The 12,576-nt window shown below is 36.2% G+C and overlaps 1 protein-coding gene across 1 annotated transcript in view; it reads left to right on the top strand.

Moving 5' to 3' along the window:
* Nucleotides 1–12,576, top strand: part of LOC115455575 (neurobeachin) — a 665,858-nt gene that overhangs the window by 488,006 nt on the left and 165,276 nt on the right. The window lies entirely within an intron of this gene.

The raw sequence follows: 12,576 nt of genomic DNA, 5'->3' as shown, positions 1-12,576 counted from the left end.
ACCGTCCATAAACAGTAGAAACACCTTCCAACACCTTGAATTACAAAGTATTTGCGCTCGCCATCCTGAAACATGAGATGTTAAGTCTTATTATGTCCAGTACTTACACTGGCTACAATGCCCTTCAAACCGGAAGATAACAGTGACTACACACTGCTGCTTGGCGGCAGAAATAGATATTGCGGACCACCGTACGAGTAGGTATCAACCTATTCAGGCCGAATCTCACATGTGAGAGACCTACCACCAGTTTGAAGGGATATATTTAATATTTATCATGTAGTTATATTGTTTGAGCCAGTTGATCTAGATAGATAATGTTTTGTCTATTTCTGTCTCCGAGCAACAGTCAAATCGAAATCCCAAGCAACTCGGTCAACAACGTTGAATATAATTTCGTCGCCAGAAATCAAACCCGGTACACAAGTTGTACGACGTTTAAACTAATATTATTGATCCGATTCGAACCTACAATATTGAGTGAGAATATTATCTCCACCTCGTTACCCGTCACACGTAGAGCATAGAACATTTATTGTACCATAAATGGCTAATTAAAAACGCCCCGACATATAATCCTAAATAAACAATACGGATTTATGACGCGAGATTACATACTAAACCAATAAAATATTATTTGTGTCCGGTGACCAACAGACGGACGGTGTGTACAGAGTTATAGTAAGGCGACATTGGAAATGTCAAAAGTCATTTTCTTCCGGCCACTTTCGTACATTCTCAATAATTGGCGTGTAATGTGCACCTGTGATATTCTTTTACACACGACCGCACACCATCTTTCTTACTAATATTATAAGTGAATAAGTTTATGAAAATGTTTGATTGTTTGTTAGAAGTAACTACTGGTGGAAAGTCTCTCATATGTGAGAGTCCATCTGAGTAGGGACCGCCGCATTGTCTATTTCTGCCGCCAAGCAGCAATGTGTAGGTAGTCACTGTTGTGTTCCGGTTAGAAGGACATTATAGCCAGTGTAATTACTGGCAGGGCGGCGAGCGCAGTGGAATACCAAACAATACTTTGTTATCCAAGTTATTGAATGGTGTTTCTACTATTTATGTGCGGTCATATCGCTTACCATCAGGCGAACGGCAATCTCGTGTCGTCATTCAAAGAAATAAAAAAAAAAGTAACCAGCAGCTGTTGAACGGATTTGGATGAAATTTCGCACACGGATAGTGTTGATGTACACATTATATACATAAATGAAAACGGCCATAATTTTGTCACAGTCAAATATACAAGCTATATTACATAGTGCACTAGTTAGTTGATTGCAATATCTATGTAACGATATACGTATCCTATAAATATTATGATAATATGCGTATTAAAATGTTACCATACTGTACCATCTGTATAAGAATGCGCGTTGGTATTCGATGCCCCGCGAACGGCCGCGGCGCCTACCGCCCGCCGCGCCGCGCCCATCGCTGTTCGTTCCTAGTAAAACTAATAAAAAAGCGTGGAGCATACCCAGGATCATTCTTAAACTATGGAACATAGCGCAGGAAGCCCTAGCCTCACATTACAGTCCTTGGTTATATACTATTATTGCAAGATTCTATTGTTATTAAAATTACAAGTGACAACAGTAATAATATGTGTTTAAATATTTAAAACAATACAAACATATTTCAATGACTATTTACGAATAAATCTTGTCGATTGCTGGTGGTAGAATATATTTTATATCCGCCTGGATAGCCACCACCGTACACAAGGTGTTGAAACCCGCCATAGTGGCCCACGTAAGAGTGTCGCGTTCCGGGATTAGCCTGTGATCTGTGTATATCCGGTTCCGTGAGGCCGGCATAATTATATCGACTGCCAATGGGTAATCATTTGTCGACAGTCGACATTCTACTTACCATCAGGTGCTATGTGATCACTTTCGTGCTCGTATAAAAAGAAACATATAACTGAGTAAATAAAAACACCAATAATCTACGAATATAACATACATTGAAATTGAAAATTTGTAAACGTGTTACCGAACGCCCTGCAATTGAATTTTCTTGTAATACACTGGATTCTGGAATGATACAATCTCACCTCACAAATAACAATATAGATACTAATGATACGGATCTAGGTTGCGTGCAAGCACTATCGTCTCCGTGTACAATCGATTGTCTGTATCGATTAATTGTTTCCGAGATGTCATAACTACTTGAAACACGCTCTCTATTAGACACTTTTTTCAAATAAAAACCTTGTCTTTGTTTTCTAGATTAAACATATATATCATAGAATACCATATATATTTTTTTAAACTACTACATGTGTAAAAAAATAATGTTACCAGTATTTTTGTCCTGCTAACATTTATCACACATGCTATTCACTATATATACATGTTGAGTTTTCCTAACTTGTGCTTACGTTATAGCGTAAGCACAAGTTAGGAAAGATATAAGTTATAATATTTTAATTATTGTATTAAGTTTACTGGAAAAACTAATAAATAAATAAATAAATATCCTATATCAAACATGCTATGCAATGCAACAGCATCAAATGGTCCAGTTTTTAGACTGACCGCAAAAGTCCAATTTCGGACATTTAATATAATATAAACTACAAAGTTAGTAGGTGACATAAACAACGAACCAGAGACCTCCGAGTTCACACTCTAAATAAGCTAGGAAAAGACAAATACCTAAAGCACTAGAGAGCGAACATTTATAAAATAAACCAAATAAATTGTACTATATCATCTCCCTTTGTAATATAAATTAATTCCATTATTATAAGGAAAACGCAGAGAGCGCGAAGGGCGCTAGAGTCGATACTAATTACATTACCCACATTCGGGCATCCCTTCTGTCATCTGTGTTGTGTTTATCTGTCACTTGTGTTGTAATATCATTAGTGTTTAACTGAGTAACAGATTACGTTTCACGAATTTATCCGCATATAGGCAAGCAGATGCATTACAAGTGCAATATATAGTATAAATTGTAATGCCGAGCAAGTTCTTCTTAAATACTAATCTAAACACATAATAAGGAATACAAACATTAAAATTTTCATCGTATTTTCTGGATATCTAACTCACTCCAGGAACGGCCATTAGACAAGTTAACCAATATCTTATTGAATCGACATAAATTGTAAATACAATATTTTTTATAATCATTACACAATGCGATCATTGTTAACAATTAATAACATTTCCTCATCCAATTATACTTTTATTGTTTGAGGTATCATGTTTGTTGTATTAAATACCTTAAAAAATGACAAAACAAACATGACATGTATTCCGCCCACTGGAGCCGGTCCTACTGCGCATGCGCCGAACATGACAGTACTACAAACAATATAATAGCTACTGATTTAGACAGCCTTTCTAGGAAATGTTTCACTAAATTGACTTCGACAGACATTTTAGCAACGCTTGTCGTGTGGTAGAATTAGCTAATTCTCGAATAATTTTTTTTCTGTGTGACAACAATAAGCCACTGTATCCAAGATAGTTAGCGTATTGAATTATAACACTTAAATGTAGTGTTATAATTCAGTTGTCCAATAACGACTATGGTTACAATGCCAATCAATCTGAAACCTAACAGTGTTTGCACAAATCTGCTTAGCAGTGGAAATAGACATTGCTATATTACCTCTCTATCAAGTCTACGAAGTACCTACCACCTAACAATAACAATCTTTTACCCTGCTTCAAAGTATTGTACCAATACAATCAAGTATTCAATCGATGGCTGCACTTAGAGCAGTTTCCACTCGTACGGGCTCAAGCAGCCACGACGCGTGCCAATTGAGCCGTGAACTGGCATGGTGGCTTCAACAAAAACCCACCACTGCGCCGTCAACTGCCGATGTTAACACGCTCATTTCGTCCGATAATTTATGGTTTTTGCTCTGGTTGTGATTGGATCGTGTTATTTGCACGTCTTCGCGTTTTGTGTGCTGGAACGGTAAAGAACAATTCATATACTTACGCTTTTTATCTTATAGTACGCAAAGGAGCAATAGCATTGCCTTCAGAATTCACTGGGTTAATATCATTTATACCTTTCACCACATCGCTGTATCGCACGCAACTCAAAACTCAGACTTTCAGTTATCCCTCATGACAAAACAAAAAACTGCTCAACCTCTGCAGTCATTCTAATGGTATTTATAAACCCATAATCATAATCCATCCCTCGTACTATCCCGGTATTCCCTGTATTAATATTCCCGCGTCACACAGCGGCCGAGGGATGTGTCAAGGGCACGTAGAGTCCGCTTGCGCGGGCGCATGCTGGAAGCTAATTAGCATCGCGCACGTCCATTACCTTCGGTACACTCGCGCCGTCAAAGGACGCGTCAGATATCACGTCATAATGGTGGGGTCACGCGCCGCCACCGTTTCGGGGTTTTGTGACGTGAATTTGGGAGTAGGGACTCTTAGAGGACGATGAGATGGAGGTTTAAAACGCACTGAAGCCGTCATTTAATTGTAAGATTGTAACTAAAACGCCCAGTACGATGCAGACGGAGACTCTGTATTTTTGCATATAAATGTGAATATTGAAAACTCGCGAGAAGCGCGTAAATAATATTACGTGGAATGCATAGGACCTTAGATATAGTAAGTAGCAAATATTAGACTAGACCATTGTAATATGGTTGATTTTACCGAACGATATTTATTTACCGTAGTTAACTATGAATGTAGGTAAACAAAATCAAGATTTCAAACCACTTTTAATTTTTTTCTCTATAATAACAATCGTATTTTCTTCACTAAAAAAAACTTCAAAGGGTTTACTTTATTTTAGATAAATAAAAAAAGAATATTTCGATTAAAGTTATTGTGTACAGGCATTAAAGAAATTGTAATTTGTTCAAATACTTTTGTTGCTAATTGTACAATAACCAACTTACTTATTAGCCTATAAAAACGTTCGGGCAGATAACTCGCATATGCTACGTCTCTGCCTATCTCTGCGGAGACACAAGCGTGAACTTTACAAATACGGTTGACTCACGCGTAATTAGGGCGCGAGTAAAACCGAATACTGTAACAAATCTGTAATGAAGACGGGTCTCCGCGCTGAACGCTTTTGAAAATAATCGCTTTATGTTACACGCTACATTCGTATAATAGGTATATCATAATAAAATGTTCGTCTGTTGGTACATTTATAAATCTTTGAAATATTTACGCAGTTTGTCTAAGTACTTTTTACGTTTTACTTAGCTGTTTTTCGAAATTATTTCCTTTTTATATTAAAATAATGATGGTTTTATATAGGCAAGTCACGCAACAAATATATCTTCTGGTTCTCTTATTTAATATTGGAATAAGTTGATGTTAGCGTTAGAGTACTTTTTTATAAGTACTTAAAACTCATTAGTTAAGCCAAGGAGGCATTTTAGGAGTTTTTACTGTACAAAATAAGATGAGATTGTGGTGTCCAGGCAAATGCCACGTTTGATGTCGTCTTGAAATGTGCACGGAACTCTATGTTCTAAAGATAATAAGTTGGGAAAAAAGAAATAACATGGTTTTTTTAAAGCGTAAATAGTTATTTGTATAATAATAATATTTTATTTAGGAGGTCAATAGAATAAATTCTAAATACAAACCCCACGGTTATTAAACAAAAACCATTTAATGATAATAATTTTTTTAAGGTATCTGACGAATATTGAATAAAAAAAAATATGTAAAAAAAATATGAGTGAAGCCGCGAGTAACACTAGCTAGTTAATAATGACGCCGGAAGCCGCCCATAACGCACCGCACTTAATATAAATCATCCACTTAACACTTTTTTTTACTGGAAAACGCAACGACAATATCATCTAAATATACCGGGAACGCATAAAAAGTTTAAAAGTTTATTTTAGTGTACCGCGATGAGAAAGTATGCGCCGCCGCTTGAGCTACGGTCCGTGTCGCCGCAGTGGACGTCGCGCGTCCATCATAGCTTCGCCCCTCTCTGTCACTCTTACACCATTAATATTCCATCTCTTTCGAAAGAGCCATGCGTGTACAGCTCGAAACAATCACGTTTATTTTTGAAATTCGAACCTTATTGAAATAGAGCCGGGAATATGTTCCGTTTCAGTCTTTACATTCCAAATTGGAATTTTAATTTTTTTATCTACTTACAATCAGTTCTAATGATTGAACATTCATATATTTAAAAATTGTCGACCGTTAAGATATAAAAAATCGACAAAATTGTCCCTTCCATAAAAGCGACGCGAACCGAAACGAGATATCGTTTATTTTTACCTTAATTTCTGCCTATTTTTTTTTCGTCTCCGTATTGAGAAACGTCGTCGGATGCATCACGGTCGTGCCTTAAAGTGTTTTTTATTTTTTTTACGTTCCGAATGACACAGAAAAGCTTTTTGTGTGACGCGCCTTATCGCAAAGATGCAGCGCAAAAAGTTTTGCAAACGATTTGAAATATAGACTTTTGTATTCAAATTCTTGTTGAATGCAAAATTTTTAAAATAAATCTCTGTGTTGTGTCGAGTGGAATTTTGATTGTTGTGATTTCTACTTTTGCGAAATGTTTAAAATCTCCAAGCGTTAAAAGGGTGTCAAATACGATTAAACAGATGAAAGGTTTGATTGTGCCAAAAAGCTTTATTTATGCCACAACGTGTAACACTACAATATATTAGAAAGTATTCTGAAAACACAGTTAATTCTGCGTTTTGAGAAACACCCCTCTGGAATGTAATTTTTAAAATCAAAGTATTATTTTTCTATTCAAAATATATTGTTTTTTTTTTTTACTAATGTATAGCCGATTACATCGCCCACTCGGTGACAAACCATGAGTGTCCAAGGAATGGCAGCATCATACGAATTAAAATTACAGATGCAAATGCTCTACACTCGCAATCCTGATGTTAGAGGTTAATTTAAAAAATACAGTATTGTGTACAGATTCGCTAAGTTTCATCGCTCGTCATAAAATGCGTGCTGTCAAGCTCGCAGGAGTTGCAGCGGCGGTTAGGACGAGATGGTAACTGTCACCAAAAAACCGCATTGCAATACATGCGAACTACTACTTCACTTTAGATATAGACAAAATGATACTTGCCTAGACCTACGCTCTAGAAACCTACCGACTGATCACTACGACAGAACTCGATTAAATCTAAAGGCATCAATAACCCCCACGTTCTATTTATAGCTACGAACTTAACGAATATAAAGTTGTCAAAACGATTTCGTCAAGAGATTCAGCGGTGTGTCAAACAATAATGGGGTAATATAATACGCTATTAAAATATTTATAATGGAGCGTTTTGTATGGAAAATCAAACATTACTCTTTATCCACAATGAAGTATAATAATAACATGAAAGCCGTACCGTTTTTACTAATGCCCGAGCGTTTTTCGGACGACCGCACTTGGGGTGCGACGTCATTTACAGCGGATTGGAATATCTAGCTTAGTAGAATTAATATGATACTCGATTTTAAGAGTATTTATCGAAAAATGTGCTCGTTCGAATTTTTAATAATTTTGTAACAATCTCGGGATCTGTGAAGTCACAAAAATGAAACATAAGGCGAGTCATGTCTTGACAAAACTGCTAAGGGCTACAGTAGCGATAACGTGTACAATATACGAAGACACAATAGAAGCTAGATGAACTTCAATAAAGTAGGCACTGAGTCTAGACGTGAATTTCCACGTGCAATATCTCCAGGAAAATTAATACTGAGTGGATAAATAAAACAAAATCGTTTAACACACTCTTTCTTTACTATAATATTCTATAAATCATTCATACTAAACTAAACGTTTTTAGTGTTCCCGCCACAGCGTTGCAGCTGATTCCCTCCAAATTCTCCAACGCCTCCGCCACCGCTCATGAACTCGCCGCCCGCCGACACTCGGCCGCACGCACGTCGCAACGCATTACACGCACGGACGGACGTAACGCTCGGATGAATTATTAAATATTAAAGACGTCAATGCGCCGCGCAGCTCCGCCATCCACCTTAGCCGGTGTTTTGTTACAGTGTTAACGTATTTGTATGTATATAGATAGACAACGCAACGTGTCTTCAGTAAAGGCAGCTCAGTATTGTATTGTAGAGCGGCGATAGCCTAGTTGGTTGTGGAACAGACTGCCGAGACGAATGTCCGCAGGTTCAAATCCCAAGGGTACATACCTCTGCCTTTTCTAAAAACTATGTGTGTTTTTTGTGAATTATCGCTTGCTTTAACGGTGAAGGAAAACATCTTGAGGAAACCTGCATGCCTGAGGAGTTCTCTATAAGAATTTCGAGGGTGTGTGAAGTCTTACCAATCCGCACTAGGCCAGCGTGATGGACTAAGGTCTAATCCCTCTCAGTAGTAGAGGAGGCCCGTGCCCAACAGTGGGACAGTATATAATACAGGGCTGATATTATTATATATTATATTGTCTAGCAATATCGCACATTTACTTAAACATCGCAAATTTTAATATATTTTCCTCGTATGCCAACTACATTGGATCTAATGCATAATAATTATTACGCATGACACGCAAACGCGATAATATGGTCTAAAGCAGGTTTGGCGAACCAAAGGCAAACGAATGATTCGGCCACGCGAATAATAGAGATGGCATATCAGACATATTATTTTGTTTTTACTGCCTGTCTCGATGGTGTAAGTGTACGGTACGACTGCAGTGCTAAGGTCTCGGGTTCGATCCCTGTGAAAGTGATATTGGGTTATCTACTCGGCCCTGAGACTGGAATTTATGCCCGATATGGATATAGGCTTGCCCCCTATCACATCATGGGAGGGAATACGATCGGCGAAAAATGCAATAGTTGCGCCTCTCCCGATTTCGACGGAGAATTAAGGCGTGTACACAGATATGCATATGTGTGTATTTTTATTTTATAAATAATGACTGGTCAATCAATACAGATTCACTATTCCTGGCCTAGTGAGAAGCCTATATTAGACATAGTATTTTACGCCAGAATGTTAAACTAACAAGTAAAACTTGCAACGTTATCCATTGTATAAAATATATGACGCGTGTTCTGTTACGCGTCATTTGAGAAACTTGCATTGACAACTGCACTGAAGCGTGACAGGTTCTGCCTTAACTATTGCTTAATATTCCTTATATCTTAACTTTAGTCCATCCCCCTTTTATTAAAGTCCTCTATAATTTTTGAAAAATTAATAATATCCGATTATGATATTTGATATTTGTTTTTATATTCTCTTTAGTTTATTTCTTTATCTCTGATTTGTACTGTATTTATTTTCTTATATTTGGAATTTTAATATTTTTTTACACTCATAATATTCTTATTCTGAATTTATGTATAGTGTTTTTCAATTATTTTGTAATGTCATTGCTTTATTTACCGCTCAACAGTCATAGAAAATATTAGACCCATAAAAATGTACCGTAGCTTTTCCTACTTTCAACTTTGACATTGGCAAAATCATCGTCTGCCAACGATGGAGCCACAATCTAAAAATTGAATTATATTATACTTGGCTACTAAAAACATACATACATAAAGTCATGCTTCTTCCTTTTTCATGGGCATGCAGGGGTTATCATACACATTTCGAACTATGTAAGTCCCATATAATAGAGGTGGTCCTATGCTATGTACTGAGTACATTTCTATATTCAGCATAAACATATGGCTTTACCCAGCTCAGATATCGAACGTGTGTTCTCACGATAATGGTACAACTACACCTAGCCTTATTCTTACCTCTCAAGCGAAGTTTAGATTAGCAATTTCTTGCAGCAATATATTTCCTATTAATTATCACAATAGCCACAAGGCTATGCTTGCTGTGAACCGCATGTATATAAAATTCGACTTTCCTAAAGTGATGCGAACAAATTTTTTTTTCGAAAAAATTTGCCCGCCTTTAATTTTTAAACGGTAAAAATTGCTTACGAAATTCATCTTCTGCAAATTTCCTTACAAATCTAAACCTTACTTTATATCTACCACCTCGCGAAGTCCTGTATCAAGTGCAAATTAGATTTATCTCATTCAAGTTAGTTTGCAAATTAGAACATTTACTATAGCTCGCTACTCACTCCCTTGCAAAATGGAGTAGTGTTTATAACTTGCAGAGTACCTACACTGAATAAAATTGTATTTGTTGTTAGTGTATTCTAACCTTTAAGGCTTAAATAGTTAAAATTAATTTATTTATTCGGTTTCCGTTGTGTATTACTTCGAAATAAAATTACGTGTGTAAAATGTTTTATTATAAGGATAACACCATTCTCGTATCTTCGAAGATGTAGGCAGCAGTTTTGCTGGTGGTAGAACATATTATATCCGCCCAGATAGCGACCACCGTACAAGATGTTAAAACTCACCATGGCGGCCCACGTCAGTGTCGCGTTCTGGGATCAGCCTGTGTATATCCAGTTCCAACAGGCCGGCATAAATGTGTCGACTGTCGAGGGACAATCGAGAGGATCGCTTTATAAAGTTATGTAGAGACAACCAAGACTTTGGTTTATTTAACAACGCCGACTCAGCTGAGAACAAGCTCTTAAATAGACAGCTTAAGCTTGCCTTATTACATCGTTCAACACACCAAACATCTACTTGAGTTCCTGCTCAAAGGTGAAATCGATTTATTAATACTGCCTTATGAGTATCACTCGGTCATAAAACACTCCGAAAACAAACATGGGCTCATATATTTTTCGATGGATCGAATTCGCGGCTCCTCGTTTCAAAGCGGATCACTCGTTGCACCGTGGAGGCTATCGAAGTGTTCCATCATTCAATGTCACGTGATATAATGTTACCACGTGGAAACAACCTACTGCCGGACTGTATTTAGATTTCAATAACGTCTAGACAGAACAAATGTATTCTAGTATTTGTAATACAATGACTGAACACTAAATAAGTGTCTGCAGTGTCGGAGCACATCCTAGAGCATTCTCTAGGTCTTAGAAAAACTAGCGGTTATTTTTAGAATAAAAACAACATTAGGAATGGAATTGTTTTTATTTTTGGAGTTGAGAATCCATTGAAAATTTTATATTCCTTCTAGAATTCGCATTATCCTCAGAGTGGTGTTTAAATTGCACATAGAGTAATATTTTGTAGGTTTTCGGATTTTAAAACTCTCTTGGGAATTGTTATTTTGTTGCTCTGCTGGCCAAACCGTATTGTGACCGTATTTTTAAATGTCACAAACATTTTTTATTTAATATATCATCTTGAGATTATATTTTAATTAAATTTGTATCGAATCACATAAATATTAATTTTCTTTATGTATATTATTTATATAAAACCTAGGTCGCAATTCAAGTTATATATTTAGTCTCTATGCTGCAAAATTACTACTGATACTTTCCGAGCTTCTGCTATCCTATTACAATGCAGATTTCAGTATGATGAGACTACATTTAGTTAATCCCTCGCGACATTTTCTAGGTATTGGTGTCGTGCCGATACATTAGTGACGATTAACCCGCGGGTCACATCTCATACGGTAGCTAATTTTATAGACCTTTGTTATTTACAATATCGAATTATGTAAAGCACGAGTTGTGCAGTTTAATTTGAGGAGTTTTAGGGAAACTGTTGTTTTAAAACAGTTCTAGATTTCTCTAATAATGTAGCCATAGATTTTAGATAATTAATCTGTTTGACTGTCTACATATTTGAACAGAAATGTCAAGGAAAATTTTTCAGAATGAAATACAAATGCAAAATTAAAAATTAATTGAATTTAGAAACTTTTTTTATATGTTTTAAAACGGTTCTAGATTTTTGTAAGAATGTTGATCATAGATAGATAATTAATCTGTTTGACTGTTTACATTTTTTAACAGAAATTTCAAAGATTTTTTTTCAGAAAGAAATGAAAATGTAAAATATTAATCAATCGAATTTAGATTTTTTTTTATATCTACTAGATGATAAGTAACCTATATTACGTCCTGGTTCAAGGTTTCAACTGCCTTGACATTAAACCAAAAACCGTTCAGCATCCCATACGCGAAAATAACAGAATAATTTTCGCATTTATTACAATGAATAATTCAATGTCCAACTTTGAATTCACACAATAATAATGAGCGAATCGGTTCTTAGTTTAGCTAAAATCTAAAATGTAAGCTCGTACGTGGGATACAATCGAATAAACATGGTACAGAGGCTATCACATTGAATAATTCATCGGGCAAATTGTCAGTTTATACGGGCTGCATTGAAATTTGTCGCGGGCGGGCGCGCGCATAGCTTACGCGTGGATCCCGGGCAGTTCCGCCAACTATTACCATCCAGCTTGTTATACGCTCAATTATGGTAAGCTTATCCTCACTAGATGATTATTTTTATACAGGCTAGGCAAAAGAAACTCCACTGCAATTAATGGTATGTAAGGTGGGTTCTAAACAGACTGACGTAAGAGCTTATATAAATACGTATATATTTTTAAATTAAAATTGTTAGTTATTTTTTTTATATACTCGTGCAGGTCCTAAAAAGTAGTATAAAAGTAATTATTTCCTATTGAGAAATTTTATTCTTTAGTTTTTCTTTGTATATT

Source organism: Manduca sexta, chromosome 7, assembly GCF_014839805.1.
Source record: "Manduca sexta isolate Smith_Timp_Sample1 chromosome 7, JHU_Msex_v1.0, whole genome shotgun sequence".
In the NCBI taxonomy this organism is placed as follows: domain Eukaryota; kingdom Metazoa; phylum Arthropoda; class Insecta; order Lepidoptera; family Sphingidae; genus Manduca; species Manduca sexta.
The sequence above is the reverse complement of the archived record's forward strand: the minus strand, read 5'-3'. Positions and strand labels throughout refer to the sequence as shown.